This window comes from Muscardinus avellanarius (assembly GCF_963383645.1).
Source record: "Muscardinus avellanarius genome assembly, chromosome: 2".
Lineage (NCBI taxonomy): Eukaryota > Metazoa > Chordata > Mammalia > Rodentia > Gliridae > Muscardinus > Muscardinus avellanarius.
This window is the reverse complement of record NC_137787.1, coordinates 73,667,128-73,690,669: the sequence shown is the minus strand read 5'-3', so window position 1 is coordinate 73,690,669 and position 23,542 is coordinate 73,667,128. Positions and strand designations below refer to the sequence as shown.

The 23,542-nt window shown below is 44.2% G+C and overlaps 1 protein-coding gene across 1 annotated transcript in view; it reads right to left on the bottom strand.

Annotated features, from left to right (window-relative positions):
* Positions 1-23,542, bottom strand: part of DPP4 (dipeptidyl peptidase 4) — a gene marked incomplete at both ends in the record, with an annotated part of 95,298 nt that overhangs the window by 71,102 nt on the left and 654 nt on the right. The window lies entirely within an intron of this gene.

Here is a 23,542-nt window from a genome sequence, read left to right as displayed (position 1 = left end):
GGTTGTAAAAATGGAAAAGGCATATGTGAAGAGAATACCAAGGGTGTGACCAACCAGTGTTTGATCAGGAGATTAGTCTGTATATGAAGTCCGATGCTATTTATTTTAGTCTGTTTTGTGCTGCAACAACAGAATACCACAGATAGACTGACTAATTTATTAGCAATAGAAGTTTATTTGGATCATGATTCCAGAGGTTGGAAGTCCAAGATCAAAAAGACACATGTCATATGGACCTTCTTGCAGCGTCATTACATAACAGAAGGCATCACATGGCAGAAAAGTACACAAAAGAAGGCAAGGAGGGAAAACTCAATTTTATAACAAACCTCCTCCTCCAATAACAACACTAGGCTGCTCTTGAGTTAGAGCCCTTATCACCCACACCACCTATGATGCTCATCTCCAACACTGCTGCATTGGGAAGTCAACTTCCAACACATACACTTTGGGGGGCACATTCAAATCATAGCACCATTTATTGGGAATAACATTTTGGAGAGTAAGAGTGCTGACCTTTCCATTACAGACCCAGAGTGTCAAGACATAGGGGATAGAACTGTGTCAAAAGAAGGGCCTTGGGTGCCCATGGGACCTCAGCATTTGATGTCCTCAAGATTCTGTTCCCTGCCTTACAGTGAACTGCTCTTTAGCTGCCCTTCGTGTGGCTCAATAAGCAGAGCTGTAGCTTAAATGGTTTCTCTACAAGGTATAGGCCATGAACTTTGTGGCATCCATGTAATGCAACTCTGTAAGTGTCCAGAGTGCATGGCCTGTGGAAGCATGGCCACTTCCATTTAAATTTCATAGGATGCCTCAGAGAGCCATGGGCCCAGTGCAGAGAGCTGTTGGGGTCCATGCACAGAACTGTCACAGGACCATGAAATAAAGCCCTCACTAGGAAGCCATGAGAACATTGATTGTGCCTGCTCAGGGGACCCCATAGCTTGCAATTTCACCCTAGGAAACCAGAGGCATGAGACTTCAACCATAAGAGCTACAGCATGGGCTGTACTTATTAGCAGTGTCATGGGTGTGGGTCTCATAAAGCACTGGGGTCTTAAAGCTTTGCCCCAATATGTTGAAAGGTAGAACAAGGATTCAAAAATTATTATCAAGCCTCAAAATGTAATGTTGCGGGCTGCCTTGGATTTCGGACCTACCTGGGACCTGTTATTCTTTTCTTCTCACCCATGTGTTTCCTTTCTAAATGGGACTGTCTGTCCTGTTCCAGTCCTACCACTGCATTTTGGAAGTAATAACTCGCTTGCTTTCACAGGTTTACAGCTGGAGAGAAATTTGCCTCTGGATGAGTCTCATTTTGTATCTTAACTATCTGAGGTTGAGATGTTAACTCTGGACCTTAGACTTCTGATCTGGGGCTAGAAGGAGTTAAAACTTTTAGAGCCATTAAGCTGAAATGAATGTGGTTTGCAGGCAGGGACAGGAACGTTGGGGCCAGTGGAGGAATACTGTGGCCTTCATGTTCTTCAAAACTCTTGCATTCAAACCCAATCCCTGCTGTGGTACCATGAGGTATGGGGTTTGGGGGAAGTGCTTAAGTATTGACATTGTTGCCCTCATGGATAGACCTGGTGCCATAGAAAAGGGCTGGAGGGAACTAACTTAGCTCCCACCGCCCTTCTGCTCTCCTGCCATCTGAGGACACAGCACCATGGATATCACCAGACATTGATGCTGGTGCCATGATCTTGAACTTCTCAGCCTCCAGAATTGTAAGAAAATGAATTTCTCTTGTTTGCTGATCACCCCAAACTGTAGTACTTTGTTATAGCAACACAAATAGACTAGAACTAACTTATTTTGTCTGTGGTACTGGGCATTCACCCCAAACTGTAGTACTTTGTTATAGCAGCACAAATGGACTAGGACTAACTTATTTTGTTTGTGGTACTGGGGCATTCTACCTCCGAGCTACACCTCTAGCCATTTTTTTTTAAACAGGGACTTGCTAAGTTACTGCCTGCTGGGCTTGAACCTGCGATCCTGATCCTGTCTCAGCCTCCTTCCTGAGTACTGAGATTACAGACATGTGCTCCCACACCCTGCTTAAGATAAACTTATAAAGTCTCAAATTTTTAATTTATAAAATGAAAATAAGAGCATTATTAACCCCATAGGGATTTATGATAATTAAATAAGAAAATGTATGTAATATGCTTAGCTCAGGATTTAGAACTCAGGAAGCTCTGCAGATATGTTACAGTATGTATTACTGTTTTACCCAAACATGTGCTAAGCAATTAGAATACAAAGATAAATAAAGGATATCTCTTCTCCTAGGCTCCTAACCGTGGAGATGAGGTTAAGAATTTAACTTCAATTAAATAATAGCCAATTAAGTTTCCCTACATTTATACTTGCAAATGATCCTAATAGGATAGTATGAGACCATTACATTAGAAAAGATCTAGAAGTGCAGTCTAGTCATTTGCTAAGTGTTAATGACATCACTTCCTCCCTCCTGCAAGCCTAACACCACCCATCCTATCCACTGTGCCAATCAGCTGTTTACAGAGTGAAGGCACGTACCCTCCAACTTAGTGCAATTTGAGGATTTGTGAAGACGGATACTTTTCTGATTACCATACACAGGAGGCATTAGAATGGAATCATAATCAATAGCTTTACCTTTTCCACAAAAGCAACATCTCAGGGCAGGGGAGGGGCATCTGATGATTGTGTTGGTATCTAATGGAGCCTGCCCAATGTTGGAATGTATACTAGAAGCATCTACCTTAGGATCAGAATGTGAGATGACCAAACTTTATTTTTGGCCTAAGAATTGAACACAGGGGCACTCTGTCTCTGAGCAACACTCCTAGCCCTATTTTATTATTTATTTTGAAACAGAGTCTCTCTAAGTTCCTCGAACTTGCTATCCCTCTGTCTCAGACTCCCAAGTACTGAGTTTACAGGTGTGTGACAACACGCCCAGCCAAACGTTTGTTAGTAATGGGATCATTGTATTTTCAACTGTCCATCCTCAGAGGCAACTCAATGGTGTAAGGTGCATTTTCCACAGAAGCAACAGTCTGGAGAAAAGGGACCAACTTCATAGTGCAGTCAGGCCTGGCTCCAGGCATGGCTCTCCTCCAGATCCTACTCTGCTAGCCCTCTTCTGGTCTGCACTGGCCTCCAGCTCTTCCTTAGACCCAGAACCCCAACCCTGTCTAGGAGAGCTCGGAATGTTCCCTAGCACCCGAGCACCCCCCAGGTCTGAGGCCTGCTCTGTTACCTCATTTGGCTATTCCATGGACAAGGGTTGCAGCTTTGCAGCTCCCTTTCCCAAGGCATATTCCACTGCCCCCCCTTTTTTTTTTAATCTTTTTTAGCAGTGATACCATAGATCACATATTTTACTCATTCTCTTCCATAACTATCTGCCTCCCTTGATTAAATGTAAGCTCCTAGAGGGCTCTGATTTTGTTTTGTTTTGTTTCATAGGCTAGGACAGTGCCTAGCACACAGTTGATGCTCAATAAACAGTTGTTGAATGACTAAGAATAAATGCTAGACAATGCAAAAACAAGAACAAACAGCTCCAAGCACAACACAACACTTGAGCTCCAACTGGTGGTGGTGTAGGAAGAGCAGTGGGCTCAGCCAAATGCTCTAGCTAGAGCAAGAATGAAATCCCTGGGCTCCACCCCACCACTGCTGTCTATTAGAGTCAGCTCACTTTCCTAAGCCTGTGCCAGTCATTTATGTCCTGTCTTTCAGCTACAAATAATACTGCAAGGGAGTTTAAAAGCTATGTTTCCAAGACCCCTGAGTCTGTAGGATTCCCGCTGGGTTCTGTCAATCAGAAAAAATTGAGAAAGATCAGACACCAGTAGGAAAGGAGAAAGGACTGCCTTTCTTTTCCTCACTGACCCTACCAGTGTTTGCTCAGAGTAGCAGCTGCCTGCCTCCAGGTTCTCTCCTAATTCCCATTTGACCTGCTCCAGCTTGCCTCTTGGGGAAGCCAGAGGCACTTGGATGCATTTCACACCTGAGAGGTTGAAGACTGGGTCACCTCTGTTCTTCTTCCCCTTCATTCCCAAGTCCTAGACTGCTCCTTTCTAAAAGTACTGCCTCTGGGTCACATAAGAATTCCTTGTGAATTATTTTTGAGGTACTAGGGATTGAACCCTGGAGTGTTCTACATCTGAGATACACCATTAGCTCTATTTTATTTTGAGTCAGAGTCTCATTAAGTTGCAGAGGTCCTTGCTTTAAGTTGCTGAGGCTCTTCTCAAATCTGTGATCCTCCTATCTCAGTATCTCAAGTACTGGGATTACAGGCATGTACCCTCAAAACCAGCTAGAATTTTTCTTTTGAGAGTGAAACTCTGATGGTTTTAAAACAAAAGAATATCAGCATACAGAACAGAAAAAGGAAAAGTTGGCAGAATATTCATTTTGCCCTAATCAGGTGAAGTCCAAGCCCTCTGTAGGCACCGGTGAAGAACAGCAAACCCAGGTGTCTGTTGTGACAGCAGTGTGCAAACACACACACATACACACTCATACACACACTCACACTCATACAGACACCACTAAAGAAGGCAGCAGCACTGCTTTATCCCTTTGTGTAATGAAAATGGATTTTTATTTTTCTGAGTTGAGTCATTGCCTCTTCCCTGGATAGGATTCTCCTGGGAATAAACAAGACAAAACATTAAAGACCAGAACCAAGACTCACTCAGTTGACTGACAGAGGGCCAGCCTAATCCACACTGATTAAGAAGAGTTGAAAGGTAGAAACATCTTAAGTGTATTATACATGACCCACTGGCCCTCAAAGCATGCAGCTATTTGAGCACAAGGCTGTTTTCTCATGACAAATATTTTAAAAATAGTTGCAAGAGACCTCAATGGAGGGTGCCACCTTGCAAATGAGGAATGATCTACTGGCATGGAAAGGAAAATCAATGAAAGGACGCCAGCATTTAGGGAAGCTGGTAGCTCTAATACCAGCTCATTCAACTTTCAAGAAAGATTTCTAAGTATAATCAACAAGGCTACTCTTTGTGACAAATGTTTGCCTTCCGGGATATAAGGAAATACAATCATTGGGAAGCGAAATTGTCACAGAAATTGCCCCTTTTCCTGTATTTTTCAGATAAAGCTTTCAGGAGTGTGAGACAAATGTTACTTTAGTACCTGCCTCTGGAACCAAAACGTTAAGAATACACAAAGAATGATATTTATGGATTCTGATACAGCTCCTTCAGTATGCTGGGCAGTTCTAGGCGTTGTGTACTTTGGTTAACTCATTTATTATTCCTATTCCCATTCCAATTTATAGATAAGGAGGCTGAGACCCAGACAGGCACAGCCAAGGTCTCTTGATTCATATGCACCCAAACCATATTTGAACCAGGCAACATAACTCCAAAGCTGATGGTTAAAACCACTCTTGGAAACCTTTCTAAATATTTGGGAGAGTGATCGCACACGGCGCACGCTATGCTGGCAGTTCTAGTGAGTTGGTGGAGATGAATTAGGCTTCATAAAAGTGTGAATTCAATGTTTGCAGCTAATTTAAATAGGCAGCCTGTTGAAACCTTAACTTGTTCTAGTGCTCTAAAGTCAAAAGGGTGCCAACACTCTTAATCCTAGACTCTTTTTTCCCCCCTCTGAACCACATTAAGGATAGCAGCTCTGTGACATCCTGGACAGGAATTTACACCATCCTTATTCTCCTTTCCTTGGCAGAGCCCCTAACTTTATCATCTTTTCCCTAAACTCTTCAGAGAGTAGGCATGTAAGCTTCAAGATAGGTTTCTTTCTTTTCTTCCTTTTTTTTTTGTGTGTATGTGTGTATGTTCCCTAGATTTTAAATAGCACACAGTGCCAAATAATGCAGACCTTGTAATATACAGTTTGAAAAGAGTATAAAATAATCCAACAGAAAGAATCGATAATTCCTTTCACAGCAAAAGTCATGCTAAGGGCTGGTTTTCTATCGTGCCCATCATTTCTGGGCTATCTGTCCTTCCGCGCATTGTTTACCCAGTCCCTGCAACTCAGGGGAGAGGCTGCCTTCCTTCCTGTCAGCTCTCCCAATCTGTGTCTCGGATCCTTGGCTTCTTGGCTCCCATGGGACTCCCGGTTGTCTCATCTCTTCCCTTTCAAACATCTTCAGTTTCTTTCCACCGCTCACCTCTGCGCTGTCCTCAGATGTGCAAAGGGAGTTATCTGTCTCGGTAAAATCGTTGCTGATCTTGCAGCCTCCTCCTTGCTTCTCCTCTGGTGCCATTGACAGGCTTTCCAAACATACCAGCTCTACCCACAGCCTTCATTTTTTCACCACTCTCCATGACTTTCGATCTGCCCCTTACTCTTAGTCCATACCTTATTTCTTCCTCCTCATCTTCTTTGATGCTTATTTCCTAAGCCAGACCTTGCCAGTTGACCAAGAAATTTTATATCATATTTAAATACTTAACCTGGAGTCTTTACTAGACTAAAAATAAGCCAGGAGAATGAATGTGTTCTATCTTTACTGAATAGCAGCTAGAACTGTACTCTACAAATAGTAAGTATATCTGATCTAGCCTTGGATGATTTGATCCTGTAGTTATGAATGTAAGTGCTGTAACTGGAATTTCTGCAACATTAGAAAAGTTTATCAAAACTATTTCTCTAGTTGGGAGTGGTGGCACACACTTGAAATCCCAGTACTTGAGAGACTGAAACAAGATGATGGCAGGTTTGAGGACAGCCTCAGCAAGTAGTGAAATTCTCATCATTCTAGTGAGACTGTTTCAAAATAAAAATAATACAGGGCTGGGAGTGGTACCTTGGAGGTAGAATGCCCCTGGGTTCAATCCCCAGTGCCATACACATAAACAAAGTTTTGTCAAAAATATTTCAGTAGTCGAGTGTGGTGGCACACAGATATTTGTAATTCTAGTACTTGGGAAGCTGAGACAGGAGTATCACAGGTTCATGGCTTGCCTCAGCAACTCAGTGAGGCCCTCTGCAACCTAGTGAAACCCTGTTTCAAGAAGAATAAAATAGAGTGGTGGTGCAGTGCAGAGATAGAATGTCTCTGGATTTAATCTCCAGTAAAACAGACACACACACACACACACACACACACACACACACACACATTCTTATGTGAGCTATTAAGATAATTTTTTGAATTTATCAAATATTAGCTGGATAGCCGGGCATGGTGGCGCATGCTTGTAATCCCAGCATTCGGGAGGCTGAGACCTGAGGATCGTGGTTCGCGGACAGCCTCAGCTACTTAGTGAGGCCCTCTGCAACTCAGTGAGACCTGTTTTCAAAATAAAGAATAAAAAATAGGGCAGGAGGTGTAGCTCGGAGGTCGAATGCCCCTGGGTTCCCCGCCCAGACCCGCAAAAAAAAAAAAAAAAAAAAAAAAAAAATTAGCTGGGTGTGGTGGCACATGTTTATAATCCCAGGAGTTGGGAGTTGGAGACAGGAGGATTACAGGTTCAAGGCCAACCTCATCTACTTAGTGAGGCCCTCTACAACTTAATGAGACAATATTTCAAAATAAAGAATAAAAAATAGGGCTAAGGGTATAGCTCAGAGGTAGAATGCCTCTAGGTTCAATCCCCAGTACTGCAAAAAAAAAAAAGAGAAAATTATCAAATATTTGCCACACTGTATTAGTCAATGTTCTAGCCAATAGAGCTATAACAGCAGGTAAACAACGAGAAACTGCCCTCGTGAAGCTTGCATCCTAATGGGGCGAAGACGTCTGAACACAGAGCAAGCAGTGGCATGTTAGAGAGTAATGAGTACTGTAGAGAAAAAAAAAAAAAAAAACAGAGAAGGGAGAGGAGTCCGTTTGGGGATGTTCCTGTTTTTGACAACATGGTTGGAAAGGCCTTGTGGTTAAGGTAGGCGTGTATACTTGCATGTATACTGGGAACTGAGCCTAGGAGATTCTACCTTCAAGCCTAGGGGATTCTACTTCTGAGCTACATACCCCAGCCCTTTTTAGTTTTTTAATTTTTTTTTTTTAATTTTGAAATAGGATCTCACTAGCTGGGTGTGGTGGCACACACTTGTAATCCCAGTACTTGGGAGGCTGAGACAGGAGGATTGCAGGTTCACAGCCAGCCTTGGCTACTTAATGAAGCCTTCTGCAACTTAGTGAGACCTTGTTTCAAAAATTAAAGAATAAAAATAGGGCTGGGGATGTAGCTCAGAAGTAGAATGCCTCTAGGTTCCATCCGCAATATCAAAATAAATAAATAAATAAATAAATATAAATAAATAAATAAATAAATAAATAAATAAATAAAGGAATAGAATCTCAACAAGTTCCCGAGACTGTCCTCAAGCCTATGATTCTCCAGTGTCAGCCTCCTAAGTGCTGGCAGTACAGGTATGCACTACCACACCCAGCTGAGACCTAGAGGGGAATGAGGAAGTGGGCAGGTGGTGAGATAGAAGAAAAACTAAGAGAGTTGAGAGCTGGAGGGCACACACTTTTAATTACAATACTTGGGAGGCTGAGACAGGAGGATTAGCAGGTTTGAGGCCAATCTCAGCAGTTTAGCAAGACACTCACCACATAGGGGACCCTGTTTCAAAAAACAAAACAAAGCAAAACAAAAAATAAATAAAAGCGCCAGTGGTGTAGCTTGGAGGTAGAATGCCCCTGGGTTCAATACTGTGCACCAAAAACAAAACAGAACAAAAGCGCTTCAGTTTACTTATTAAAACAGGAAGCAAATGTTTATAGCAGCATAATTCACAACAGCCAAATTATAGAACCAACACAGGTGTTCATCAACAGATGAATGGATTACACAATTATAGAATACATATATAATGGAATTCTACTTGGCAATCAAGACAAACAAAATGATGTCATTTGCAAGAAAACGGGTGGACCTGGCGACTATTACGTGAAATGAGATTAGCCAGTCAGGAAAAGTGAAGGGTCATATGTTTTTTCTCATATGTGGGAGCTAAGGAGCAAAAGGGAAGACTAGAGGGAGCTTAGATAACGGAGAAGAAGAGGAGTGAAGGCTATGGGGGAGGAAGGCAGGGAGGGAGAATCAATGAAGGAAATACTTCCATTGGTGTTACGGACATACTTGAGAAGAGCAATGCCAGTCTCAATATCCTGTATGGGGAAGGGGTTGGGGAGGGAGCCGGGAAAGGCCCACCAAGTGCTGTGTGCACGTGTGTCAGTATCACCATGAACTGCTTTATGATGTGAAACTATAATGGACCAATCAAAGTATAAAAATAAAAGAGAAAAAAACAAACAAACAAACCAGGAGGCAAGGTCCTGGGTTTGGAATGAGCATGGGAAGGGAGTGTTGGAGGCTTGAGGGCAGGGGTACGTGGGATCATCTTCCAGGAGGAGTGGGCAAGCGAGCTTTGGGGAGAAGGTAGGACAGTTGCTTGGAAGGACTGGGGCCACCAGAGGGTGGGTTCTTGATTTTCCTTTCGGAACCACTTTCATTCAGATGAAATTATTACCATGCAAATTAACTTCCCCCGCCCCGGAAATTTGGCAACACAAATTTGAGTCATTAATTAGATTTCTTTCTCCAAGCAAAATTTAAGTTATACTCTCTAGATACTGTGAGGTTCGTTTGTTTTTATTTGCTTCCTTGTTTTATTTACATGGCCATTAATTATTTCAAGTCCTGCCTTCATAAGTTAACTTTTACTGATCTAATTTTTTATCATCTTTTAAAAATCCTTGTCCACTTTATGTTTATGATTTCCGCCACTTTTTTCCACTATGGATTGGATTGAATATGATAGTTTACAAATATTTTTAATGAGAAAATGAGTAATTTTACTCACATGTCTGACCTTCTCGATTGTCTCTTCTTTCTTTCTTTCTTTCTTTCTTTCTTTCTTTCTTTCTTTCTTTCTTTCCTTCTTTCTTTTTTTGCTGTACTGGAGATTGAATCCAGGGGCATTCTACTTCTGAGCTATACTCCCAGACATATTTCTTTTTTTTAAAAAAAAATTCTTTGTTTTAAAAGAGGTTCTTATTAAGTTGCAGAGGGCCTCACTAAGTAGCTGAGGTTGGCTATGAACCTGTGATCCTCCTGTCTCAGCCTCCCAAGTCACTGGGATTACAAGTGTGCACCACCACACCCTGCTGCCTCAGACTTTAAGTATTGCTTATCCAGTTCTTCCCTTGACCACTTAAGATAGTAAGAGAAAACAAAATGTCCTTGAAATTAAAAAATGAAAGGAAGCATCAAAACACACTGTTTTGCAATAAACCCCAGGTGTTTAGGAAAGAAAGTGAAAAAAAGAAAAGAAGGAGAAAATTATAGCATTTGATAAGCTGGAGACTAGAGCTAGCTTGATGCATGTCCTCTCTTGGTAGAAAATTAAATCTTTCTAACTTAATGAAAAGAAAGCAATAGCATGATATCTGATATACCTCCAGAGACTATTCCTTTTCTGTCTTTCAGAATTCTCAATTCCCTTTCCATGGGCTGAGGAAGGAAGTTCCTCTTCAGCCCCGCAAAGCTGAGTCTTGGTTAATCTAGTCCGATCATGATGATACATTCCTTTTAAAATTGGACAAGGGCCACATGTCTAACCAGTAAGACAGAAATCGCTCCATTTAACAGACCACGAATAGCGAAGAGTGTGCATGCTCTTCTTCCCTGGGAAAGAGCTGTGTGAACAAGTGGTATGCGGGCCTATATAGCCATCTTCCCCAGGAAAGGAAAAGTTTAAGAACAAAAATCGGAGCCAGGCATGGTGGCACAGCTTGTAATCCCAGCATTTGGGAGGCTGAGACAGGAGCATCGGGGTATGCGGCCAGCCTCAGCTTCTTAGTCTTAGTGAGGCCCTTTGCAACTCAGTGAGACCCTGTTTCAAAGTAAGGAATTAAAAAAAAAACAAACAGGGCTGGGGGTGTAGCTTGGACGTAGAATGCCCCTGGGTTCCATCCTCAGTACACAAAAAACAAACAAACAAACAAAAAAGCCAGTGTCAGCGGGTGGCGGATAGCAGGTGGTGGTGGTGGTGGGTGGTGGAGCTGAGAGATGGAAAAACCTCAGGTCCTTGAAGATGTGGTTGGGTCACTGCATTGAAAAACTCAGAACTTTCAGTTTCACAAGCTGCCAACAAGAAGATAATACTGAAGGCTCTGTCCTTTAAACAACTTCTGGTCTGGTATTGTGTTACTCACATCTCAAAACATCCTAACTGATAAAATCTTTGTACCGAATCAGGGGGCTGCAAACTGCTGAGCATTGAACATGAAGATGAGCTGCTGGCCTGACAGTCTGGTGGCCTGAGGATTGGAAGGACTATATCCAGGAACACTAATTATTAACCCTTCATGCCCGGTTGGTTTCCACACAGACTTCCCCCAGACAGCGTTTATATTTGCTTGTGAATGTTTCCACAGCACTTTGATCATTTACTAAGAGGGCATTTAGCTAATTTGATTACAATTAATTTTTATGTTTCCTTTCATACTGTGAATTGAGGACAAGGCAATAGCTATCATTTTATATTCCTAAGGGCAAGGTGCCCCGCACATAGAAAATACTCATTAAATGCTTGCTAAATTGGAGATTTACTTCTGTTGCCAAGTCTGTGCTGGATGAATTATGATATAGAAGGCCCCCTAAGACTGGTATTGAAAAGGGGAGGCTGATGTGGCAAGATGAGGGAGGTAAACCAAAGAAACCTCTGAAGATTAGCTCTTGTGGGAAAGAAATAGCTACGGAGGCAGGAAACAATTCTCCACTTCAAGCCGGGCATGCTGGTGCTCACCTGTAATTCAAGCACTTGGGAGGCTAAGATAGGAGGATCACAAGTTTGAAGCCAGCCTCAGTAATATAGTAAATCCCTCAGCAACTTAGCAAAACTCTGTTTCAAAATAAAAAAATACAGTAGAGCTGGGGGTATATCTCAGAAGTAGAATGCCCCTGGATTCAATACCTGGTACTACTACTACTACTACTACTACTACTACTACTACTACTACTACACACTAACACTACTACTAATAATAATGATAATAACAATAATAAAGTCTTTACTTTAGCGGCTAGGTAGCCAGCAGTTTAAGGAGTCATCTCTTTCCTCATTCTTCACATTCCTGTACATTGTTGTACCTCTGAAATATATCTCATTTAAGAAAACAAAAGCGTCTTTATCTTCAATGCTACTGCCCTTATCCAAGCTGCTATCTCTTACCTGCACACACTAATTCCAACCATTATACACACAGGAGTCAGAGTCATATTTTTGAAATGTAAATGAGGTCATGCCACATTCTTCCTTAAACCCTTTAGGGGTTCAAACCATACTTGGTCCCTGAGTTCTTTCTAGACACTCTGCTTTTGTCCTAGTGCTCATTACTCTCTGCAATTACTTCTGCCCTTGCCTATCCTCTGCCTTCCCCACTGATCATAAGTTCAGGGAAGCAGAGCCCTCGCCTGGATCACGTAGGGCCATCTCCCCTCACCTGCAGCAATGCCTGATACGCAGGAAGCATTCGAAAACTGCTGAATTGAGAAATACTGCCTTTGGCTACTTCAGGACATTAGTACTGAACAGGTTTTAAATCTCAAACTGAAAGAATTTTCCTGAATGGAATAAAAGAATAAAGGAATATAATGGGAAAATAAGAGTCATCCTTGAAACTCACAGTCCTGAGCTAGAGTCTGGGTGTGGTGGTACATGCCTGTAATCCCAGTACTTAGAAGGCTGAGAGGAAGATCACAGGTTCGAGGCCAGCCTCAGGAACTATGTAAGACCTTGTTTAAAAAAAAATGCTTGGTGCATAGCTGGGAGGTAAAATGTCCCTGGATTCAATCCCCGGTAGGGGGAAAAAATCCTAAGAAAAACAAAAAAACAGAGTCCCAGCCCACAGAGATGGTACCAGGGTGACAGCAGCCCTCTTGCTCAATGTTAGGGGACTCGGTGTTAAGCCAGGAGAGGTAGGTGAGGGTTTCTACTCGATGCCCAGCCCCTTCTTCATGTTACCTTCTATTGTACATCAAGAACTACCATGGCTCTGGGATGGCAGGAGTGAAACCCCTGATGGCTTGGCCTCAGCCTTAAATCACTCTCTTGGGCCTTAGGTGCTGACTGTGTGCCATACGCTCAGGAGTCTACTTGCTTACCCAGTGGAACAAATAACAGAGAAATGTGTACCTAAAGAGGTGCCATTAAAGAAAGGTCTATATTTAAGTTTCAAAAACCTTCCTATGAAGTTATACTTTTGAAGTATAATATAAAACTGAAAATGGAATACTTGGAAAACAATAAAACAGCTTGCTCAGAAGTTCTAGTTTTGTGGTTTTGAGTTATTCTTAAACCAAGTGACACACCTTTGGGAGGTCATAATGGAGCTGTGAAGACTAAAGGTAAAAATCTTTACAAGATATTGATTTACAACAATGAAAGGATTAGCATCCAGCCATAAAGTGATGATTAAACATTAACTCCAGAAAACTACCACTGAAGCATTTCTTTAGATCAGTTATTTATGAGAACTTGGAGGCTCAGGGAAGAGAAGTCAGATACACTTCGGTATCTACTTACAAGCCCCTTTCTGTGACTCGATTTCTTCAGGTATAAAACATCAAGATATTAATATATCTCTCCCAAGTACATTGTTCTGAGATAAAATAAAATAATTTTCATCACAAGGCAAGGATAATTAAGTGAAATTAAACAAATCTAGATGCATTATTACTACTAACACTTCTCTTTCATTAAAAAATTTTTTTGGTGTATGTGTTGTGGGCTACTGGGGCTTAAACAGGAGAGACTCTAACTCTGAGAAATACCCCCATTCTTATTTATTTATTTGTTATTTATTTGGGAACGGGATCTTACCAAGTTGCTGAGAGGTATGCTAAATTGCTGAGGCTGACCTGGCTACTACTAATAAGACTTAATAAGACTTCTTAATAAGACTTCTTAATAAGACTATTCAAAAGCATGGAATTTCTGGCCAGGGATGTAGGAACTGTAAGAGTGTGTTTAGCATATGTGAGGCCCTGGGTTCAACCCCCAGAACCACCAAAAAGAAAACAAGGAAAAGCAGGAGATGTCAATTCTCGGCTGGAAGTTGCCTATATCCAACTTATGTAGGAACAGAAACATCAGTTTCTCTGAACACTTAGTGTATGTTTTCCTCGGAACACTTAGAATATGGAGATTAACAATCAGGAAATTAGAATATAGTCATATATTGGAGAAGTTGCAACAAATTACACTCTTAAGGCCAAGTTGATTTTATACTTGACCACAAGCTAACAAAATGTTGTATTGTTTAACAGCATCGAATAACACTGGAGAGTGAATTGTCTAAGTGTGAATCCTAACTGCTGAGCCGGCTCCTCAACTCCTTCCATAGCCACCCTCCAGGGTGGTTCAGTGGCCCTCGCCCGCAGTCCCTCATGTCCCTGTGTAAAGTCAGAGTTGGTCTGCACGACCAAAACATACAGCAGAAGTCATCCACAGCTGCTGCTTCTTGTTAAGTTGGGTCCTGCACTCATGTGACTTTGTGTCACATGACCTCTGCAGGGCAAGGGAGGGGCTGAAACCCCCGCGAGAATTGGGCATTCCCGCGAGTAAACCCTCATCTCGCGGGATGCATGCCTTTAAAAGGAGAGCCCGCGTCCTCAAGCTTCGGACAGGCGCGCGGGCCCCACGGTGCCTCGCCCTGATCCCCGGGAGAGCCGTGCCATTAAAACTTTACATGCCATGTGTACCGGACCTCTCTCGTGTTTTTCACACTCCGCCGTATGCACATTATTTTTATTTTACTCGCATTTAATTTTTTATTTTACTTATCATTTGGTGCCGAACCGGGAGAACTCTTGGGTCCCTCCCCATTTTTTTCCTTTTTTTTTTTTTCTGTTTTCTCTTTTTATTTTTACTCTCTTTTTGAGCCCCGGACTCTCCGACCCGCCAGCAGCTCGACTGTGAGGTCCCACACCAGCGCTCCGCTTGCAGGCGTTGCTCCCACCACTGCCGCCGCTGCCGCCCCGTGCCTGCGTGGACTACCTCCTGCACGGGCCAGGACCTCTGCCTGCCGCTTGGACCTCCTAAAACCGCCGTTCCCGCCTGCCCACGCCGCCCGCCGCTGGAATGGGACCGCGCCGCCCGCGGACTGCGCCACACCGCGCACCTATGTCTTCTCCACGCCTGGCGTTGCTTAGACCCGCCTGCCGGGGCCGCCTGCCTCCTCCATCTAGGCGGCCGCCACTCTGCTAAACAGCCCCCAGCCCGCCAAGTCCAGCCCGCGCTCCAGCTGGTTCCTCCACTCGGACTCGCGCCCTGGCGCCCTTCACCCTGTGCCTGCCCACCCCTGCTGCCTGGGCCTGGCCATTCCGGTAAGCAGCCACATGGGATTACTGGGGGGGGGGGGGTCGCCAGCTTTGGCCCGCCATCTTGCACACGTGGAATCACTGGGGGGCCGCCATCTTGGCCCCACCATCTTTAACCCCTCCCACCTCATGGCCTCACTGGAGGCCTCGCCATCCTTAACCCCTCCCACCTCATGGCCTCACTGGAGGCCTCGCCATCCTTAACCCCTCCCACCTCATGGCCTCACTGGAGGCCTCGCCATCCTTAACCCCTCCCACCTCATGGCCTCACTGGAGGCCTCGCCATCCTTAACCCCTCCCACCTCATGGCCTCACTGGAGGCCTCGCCATCCTTAACCCCTCCCACCTCATGGCCTCACTGGAGGCCTCGCCATCCTTAACCCCTCCCACCTCATGGCCTCACTGGAGGCCTCGCCATCCTTAACCCCTCCCACCTCATGGCCTCACTGGAGGCCTCGCCATCTTTAACCCCTCCCACCTCATGGCCTCACTGGAGGCCTCACAATCTTTAATCCCTCCCACTTTCCACTCCTAACCAATCCTAGGAGTCGGCGGCCATCTTTCTGGCCCGAGCCAGGCAGCTTGGCACTTGCTCTGCCTGCCAACTGCCTGCGCGGGCCAGGACCTCTGCCTGCCGCTTGTACCTCCTAAAGCACCGTTCCAGCTTGGTTCTCCGGTCACCGCCGGGACCTCTGGCCAGTTTGCCCCACCCGCCCCGAGCCAGGCTCACTGGCGGTGCTCCTCGGGGCCCAGCCTCAACGTCTGGCGTGTGCCTGGAAGCCATTTTGTCTCCACGCCGCGGGCCCGGCAAGCCATGCCGCCTGCGCACCCCCACTGATCCCACCTGCACCAGCCGCCAGTGCCGTCCACACCAGCCACCGGCATCCGCGCGCCCTGGCTCCACCGCGCCCCCAGCAGCTTCTCAGCGCTTGTTACAGCCAGCGCTGGTCGACATCACTATACTCCGGTAAACTGCCTCCTTCCCTTGGTTAGCGGGTTCCGGACTTGGGTCTTCCGGTCCACTGGGACCTTAAAATCCAAGTGCTTGGTGACCCATTGTCCCCCGGTCCACTGGGACCACGCTGCGGATGACCAGGTCATCCTCCGGTTTTGAGAAGGAATGAAGACGTTCTTCCCTATCTCTTAACCTCTGTTTCCGAACGATTGAGCAGGGAAATCGGGGACGCCCATTTCCTGTTCTTCGTTTCCGCCCGCGAACCAATTATGGGGAGTCGAACCTTTATACTAGCAGATGCCCTGAGAGCCTGTCTGCCTTGATACGAGTTGGGAAATAGGTTGCGGTGGCCCAGGAATAGTTAGGAACTTTTATAAGCGGTCTGGTATCCTTCCAAATGCTCTCCCCCATCAGCTTCCATTTATTTTCCCGCCAGCTGCCATTTTGTGATGGCGCGTAGTCACTGCCTGGTGATGTCACAGTCGCCATCTTGGCCCGCGCCAGACTGCAATTTTGCTGGGCGGCCCGCGTGGGCGCGCCCTAGGTGCTGTGGGAAACGCCGGGGCTGGGGCGACACCCTCTGCCCGTGGGGAGTCTGCATTGCCATTCTTGCCGGACACCAGCCCCGGGACGCGCTCTTTGTGAGTATAGGTCCGTCACAGCTGACAGAACCTTAACATAGCATCTAAGTTTTAATTCCAGAGAGAAACAGGTGGAAATGGAGCATACACTCCGACTTTGCCAAAAAGCAGATCCCTGGTAGCTGCCCTTTGGCTGGCGGTGGCGGCTCAGCCCCCTGGAGCGCCACCTAGGTGTGGAGGACTGCAACAACAACTACCTCCAGGAGCCTGCCTCAAGTGGGGCAAAGCCACGCCTACCAATCAGACTGCTCGGCGTGTGGCCAGGAGGGCCACTGGAACAGTGCCCTTGGAAAAGGGTGAGCCCCAGGTGCCTCAACACAGGGGGAGCACCTTTCCAGACCAGGCCCTGCCGCTGGCCCTACTCAGCCTGGCTGAAGACTGACGGCTCCTGGATCCCTCAACCTCCATCCTCTTTGCCAGCTCAGGGTAGCTCTCCAGGTACTGAGTAAGCCAGTCTCCTTTTTGGTCGCCTGCTCAATCTCATGATTTGTTTTTTTCTTTAATAGCCCTTGCCTGTTCAAGCCTCCTCAAGCGCACATCACTAAGCTGTCCAGGGTAACCTCCAGTTCGCACTGCAGCTATGCACCCACCTGCACCCCCTTCTGGGGGACTGGACTCCCGACTCCTCCCGGCCTGGGGCCCCTGACGACGCCCCTTGACAGCAGGAAGAAGCTAGAGGGTCCAACGTCATCCATTATCCCTACCATCAAAAGGCCGGAATGTTTAGTTGGGTCCTGCACTCATGTGACTTTGTGTCACATGACCTCTGCAGGGCAAGGGAGGGGCTGAAACCCCCGCGAGAATTGGGCATTCCCGCGAGTAAACCCTCATCTCGCGGGATGCATGCCTTTAAAAGGAGAGCCCGCGTCCTCAAGCTTCGGACAGGCGCGCGGGCCCCACGGTGCCTCGCCCTGATCCCCGGGAGAGCCGTGCCATTAAAACTTTACATGCCATGTGTACCGGACCTCTCTCGTGTTTTTCACACTCCGCCGTATGCACATTATTTTTATTTTACTCGCATTTAATTTTTTATTTTACTTATCACTTCTGAGTCTTCAAGTCTGGGGCTTCCTGCTTAGCTCCTTCTAGGGATCCTTTCTTCCTAGAGAAGGAAACTGCCTTGCTACCCATGAGGCCCCCAAGGCAGGGAACTGAGCTCTAGCTAACCCTCACATGAGAGTGCGCTCACATGGTCCCTCCCACTCCTCTGGAGCTTTCAGTCTTGATGGCAACCTCAGGAGAGAGCTGAGCCAGGACTCCAGGCTAAGCCACTCCCCAGTTCCTGAACCCAGATAATAGGATATAAATGTTTCAAGCTTTGGAGTAGTTTGCAGGAATGGATAACTAACTAAACACCCTTTCAAAGTTTCTTTGAATCTTCTGTACAAACGAAGATGCAAACCGTACCCCCCATAATGTTGTTTTAAGCATTGAATGAGAAATACATTGAAAGCCCTCAGCCCAATACCTGGCTCATGGCGAATGAATACCTGTTGACTATTTAGTCTCTGCATGCCTTCTCCAAAAGGCAGCTGCTCCTCATTATTTATAGCCATCTTCCCCAGGCCCTCAACACTTTCTTAATTCATAAAATTAGACATACACCAAGCCAGCATTAGTCAGTCCCTTCATGGCTGTCTTTCTCTGACCATTAACATGGAAAACAATCTTCTCTTTCTATCTCTCTGATCCCTTGTGAGAAGACAGGCACTGATTTCTAAGAGAAAAAAGTTAAGGCGCAGACTATGGCTAGGGAACCAAAAGCCCACATCACTGGCCTGAAAAAGCCCCAGCCCTGTCAGTAGGAACACTCACAGGGTTGACAATAGTGGACTGAGCTAACCGGAATCCGCTCTCGGGCCTTTACAGAGCTTGCTGTTCAGAAACTGTCTTCTGACATATACAAAGCTTTCATTCAGACTTACTCCTTTTCAACTGGAAATCAACCCTAGACTGTCTCAGGCAAACTTCATAGATGGTATCTTTTCTCTCTGTGATTATTCCTGTCTGCTCTATTTAGGGTTTCTTTTATTACTGATGGGTGTGTGAGTGGTCAGATTTTCTATGAATTTGAAGAAGGTATTGAGAAAATTTACTGCTAAAACAGAAAAAAAGAAGAAAAATATTTCCATCCCATCATACAACTCAATAATAAAACTATTTGACTAATATTTCAAATGTTAGCATAGAATATAATGTGAAAGGGGGACATAAAGGGATCACAAATACTGAGTGAGAAAGTTATATTACTAGGCCATGAGGATTTTATAATTACATAACTGATTTTCTATGTTTGACTGCTGACTATATGGGAAATTGAATGTTTAAGCATGCAACCTTTTGCCAGGCGTGGTGGCGCACACTTGTCATCCCCACTCTTGGGAGGCTGAGACAGGAGAATCACACAGGTTTGAAGCCAGCCTCAGCTACTTAGTGAGGCTCTCAGCAACTTAGCAAGACCCTGTTTTCAAATAAAATAGAAAATAGGTCTGAGAGTGTATTCCAGAGGTAGAAGGCCCCTGGGTTCCATCCCCAATACTACCAAAAAAAAAAAAAAAAAAAAAAAAAAAAAAGGAAAAAGAAAAAGAAAAGAAGCTTTTTAAAAAATTGAAATAAGTAGAATTTTTAAAACAAAATACAATTCTTTATTATATATAATGTATTATATATGGAATAAGTAATTTTTTTGGTTGGTACTGCAGTTCCTGGAAACCCTCTACCTCTGGGCTATACTCCCAGACAAATATATAAAATATATAAAAAATATTTTATATTTTTATTTGGAAACAAGGTCTCTTAAGCCAGCGAGGCTGGCTTCAAACCTGTGTGATCCTCCTGACTCTGCCTCCCAAGCACGGGGATTAGAAGTGTGCGCCACCACGCCCGGCTTAAATTTTTTTTAATGAAATACAATATTTTATTATATATTATTTTATCATATGTGCTATTTTTATTGTGAAAATTATTATATAAAATTTTAAATCGTTGTATGGGGTGAACTTTGAGTTTTGCTTAGAGAAATGAAAGGAGCTTTTATGCCCACCTCGGACCTCATGAAGCCCAGCATAATGGTACACACCTGTAATTCCAGTGTTTGGGAGGCTGAGACAGGAGGATAAGAGGTTCTAGCCCAGCCTCAGTAACTTAGTGAGGCCTTGTTTCAAAATAAAAAATAAAATAGGGATGATGCTGTTGGCTATCTGTAGCTCAGAGGTAGAATGCCCTTAAGTTACCAGAACAAACAGATACAAAACCAAAACCAAAGTAAATTGACAGTTGTCTCTCCTCTCAGGTACCTCCCATCTCCCTTGTCTGGGTGTGTCAGGCTCTGCTAAAGTCAGCTTTTCTTAAATTCACCTCTTAAAGGAAGAGCTGGCTTGCCTGCCCTCCTTTTGGTTTTCACATAATAGAGGTCTTTGTTTTGTCTTTCTACCAAGTCTTCGTCCTGTCGTTCATTTCTCACTTCCTAGTGTTCCCCTCACCTTCCCTTATGTATTTTTCCTCTTCTGCACTCCCCTCCTTTCCTCCTCCCCTGCTCTTATTTGATGTTAAACCATAGACCTGTAAGGGGCATCACTTGACGGTGAATCTGGATTCAGTGTAAGGATCCCTTATCATGGCACAGCCCAAGAAAGGTATTGCTGATTTAAAGAATATGCTACCCCCCTGAGCTTTCATCTTTGCCCCCTGTGATAAGGCAAGAGTTGAAACAAACGACTTCCTTTTTGTATTTATCCTGCCTACAGGAAAATGAAGAAACACAACAAGGAGAAATGGTGAGTATAAATAAGCCTCTGTATAAACTACATCTCCACCCAGTTGCCCAAGAGCCATCTTTAGCCACCCATCCCCTCCCTCCTTATCTTTATTCAGTTACCAAAGTCTAGGCATTCACATTTCTGAGGAGCTATATGGCCTCTGAACTGCAACCCACACTCTAAATGTCTATGACACTTCCTTTGCTCCGTTTCAACATACACTCACACTGCCATGACCAGCAGTGCAAGCATGGCCAAATTTCTTCAGTTGTTCTCTGTCATCCGCAGGTAGAAAACTAAGTCCTCCTCCCGCTGCCCATCGTCCTCTTTGACCTTGGTTCCTTTTAGAATCCCAGAAGAGAGGATCTGATCTTTTGTCTCTGCTGTCACACAGTCATTACATGTTCTGAAACTTCTTGTGTGAAGTCTCCCCTGACTTTCCCCAGGAGACTATCTTCTAATCCCCAGCGCAGTTTGACCAAGCCTTTCTAATTTGAACCCCAAGAGCAGTCAGATGGAGTCAGATAGGTCTCTTAGGAAGTCCTCCCTAAGGGAACATTCTTAAAATTTTATTTGGAGAAGAGACTAGGCGCTGTTTATGGGAAAGAAAGGGCAAGAAAGCTTCTCTCCAGTCTGTATACACTACTCAACAAAAGAATATCTCTGTAGTTAACAAGTTAAATCTGTGTACTTAAGGTGCACCTGCCCTCCGGGGCATAATACAGGCCCAGAGGCAAGTACTACTGCCGTTTCAAGTGCCTTACTGAAGTAAAAGATTCCCTCCAACTTCACTTAACTGAAGCCCTGAAGTTCTGATATCTTCAGTCTTACCTATTCTTTCCAGCTGAGATGCCTCAGTGATACTATGGAGACAAACAGGCTATCCAGGAAACTGATACACACACACACACACACACACACACACACACACACACACAGAATAAATCATACTTTTTGGATATTACCACTAGACTACAATTATTTTCAAGATCAGAGCTAATTTATTAAATTTGATCAATGTATTTTTAGCATATAGCAAGTGTCTGGAGCATAACTCAATGCCGGTTGATTACGTGAGTTACTGCTTAAGTATACAAAAGTCCTAGATCAGGCAGTACATGCCTGTAACCCCAGTACTTGGGAGGCTGAAACAGGAGGATCACAGGTTCAAGGCCAGCCTCAGCAACATAGCAAAGTCCTCAGCAACTTAGTGAGACCCTGTTTAAAAAATGAAAAGGGCTGGGGACACAGCTCACAGGTAAAACACCCCTAGGCTTAACCCCCAATACTACAGACAAAAAGTAAATAAACAAAAGTATCATTTTATAAAAATAATTACAGCTTAACAATTTGGTGGCAAGAGTCTAACATAAGCAGACTAAATAAATACTTTTTTTGGGGGGGGTGGTACTGGGGTTCCTGGAAGCCCTTCTACCTCCGGGCTACACTCCCAGACCTATTTTATATTTTTGAAACAGGGTCTCTTACGTCAGCGCGGCCGGCTTCGAACCTGCGCGATCCTCCTGTCTCCACCTCCCAAGTGCGGGGATTACAAGTGTGCACCACCACGCCCGGCTAAATAAATACTTTTAATAGTCTAATGGGAATAGCTGCGGGTTTCACTAACTAAATATCATTATCACTAGGTCAGTCTGTTCAGTTATTTAATTGTTGACATCTTTGCCCCAATTCTGAAGTAGCAAGGCAAAAGAGTGCATTATTTCTCTACAAACTCATCCTAAATTGTTCTCTTCAGGTCAAGATGAAGCCCTTCTCCCCATCTAAATTGTCCCCGTGTCGGAATGAAGATCCCCTGTAAGCACTGACATTTCTGATTGAGTGAAATAATGAGAAAAGGAATTTACAGTTGGCTGACTGCTTTGGGTGAACGTGTAATGCTGAAATGAAAGTGAATGTGTAAAAGGAAAAAAAGGGCCGGGTGTAATGGGCCAAGCCCATACTTGAGAAGCTGAGACAGGAGAACTGCAGGTCCAAGGCCAGTGCCCAGTAACTTAGTGACACTGTGTTTCAAAATTTAAAAAATTAGCTCATTGATTAATTTTAAAAAGGATTAGGGTCCTATCTCAGACATAGAGTGCCCTGCATTCAATTCCCAATACTACTAAGTATATAAATGTGAAAAAAGGCAAGAGAGGACCCAAACTAGTTATTCTCTCTTGTTTATATCCAACAGTGTGAATTCCATCATCTGAATGGTTTATATGAAAAGCCATAGTTAAGCTGGAACATTTAGGCAAACTAAAAAGACATGCAGGTGACTTTAAATAGAACAATCCAGTAAAACATCACTGACTCCAGGCGCCTCTGAATATTATTATGCCCATGAGCTTTATGATTTAGCCCTGCAATATTCCTAAATTGGTCATGTAATACTCACATCTGAATTCCCCAACTGATGAATTCTTATCATGCCCGAAGGAAAAAAAAAAAAAAAGAAAAAGAAAAACAGAACTCAGATTCCCTGTGCAACATCTTTTCGCAAAAGTGTATTTTGGAGCTTTCTTTATCATTTCTCTCCTCCTCTTAAGACATTTTTGCTGCCATTTGGGATCTTTAAATACTGGTTGTTTTTTTCTTTGAATATTACAACCATAACCTTTAAAAATTAAAATTAAGATTTTTAAAAAAAATTAAATTTAACGGAATGACAAGAAATGCAGACTTTTTCCAAATTTCAGGAAGTCTGTATTGGTGTATATATTTGCAAGATTCGCAGTCTGAACACTGGAGACCCCTGGGAGGGAAATCTTGTCGATGTTCTAGAAGTAGCAACCACGCCAGGAAAGACATCTCTTGGTACACTGGTCCAAGCCCCAAGCAAAA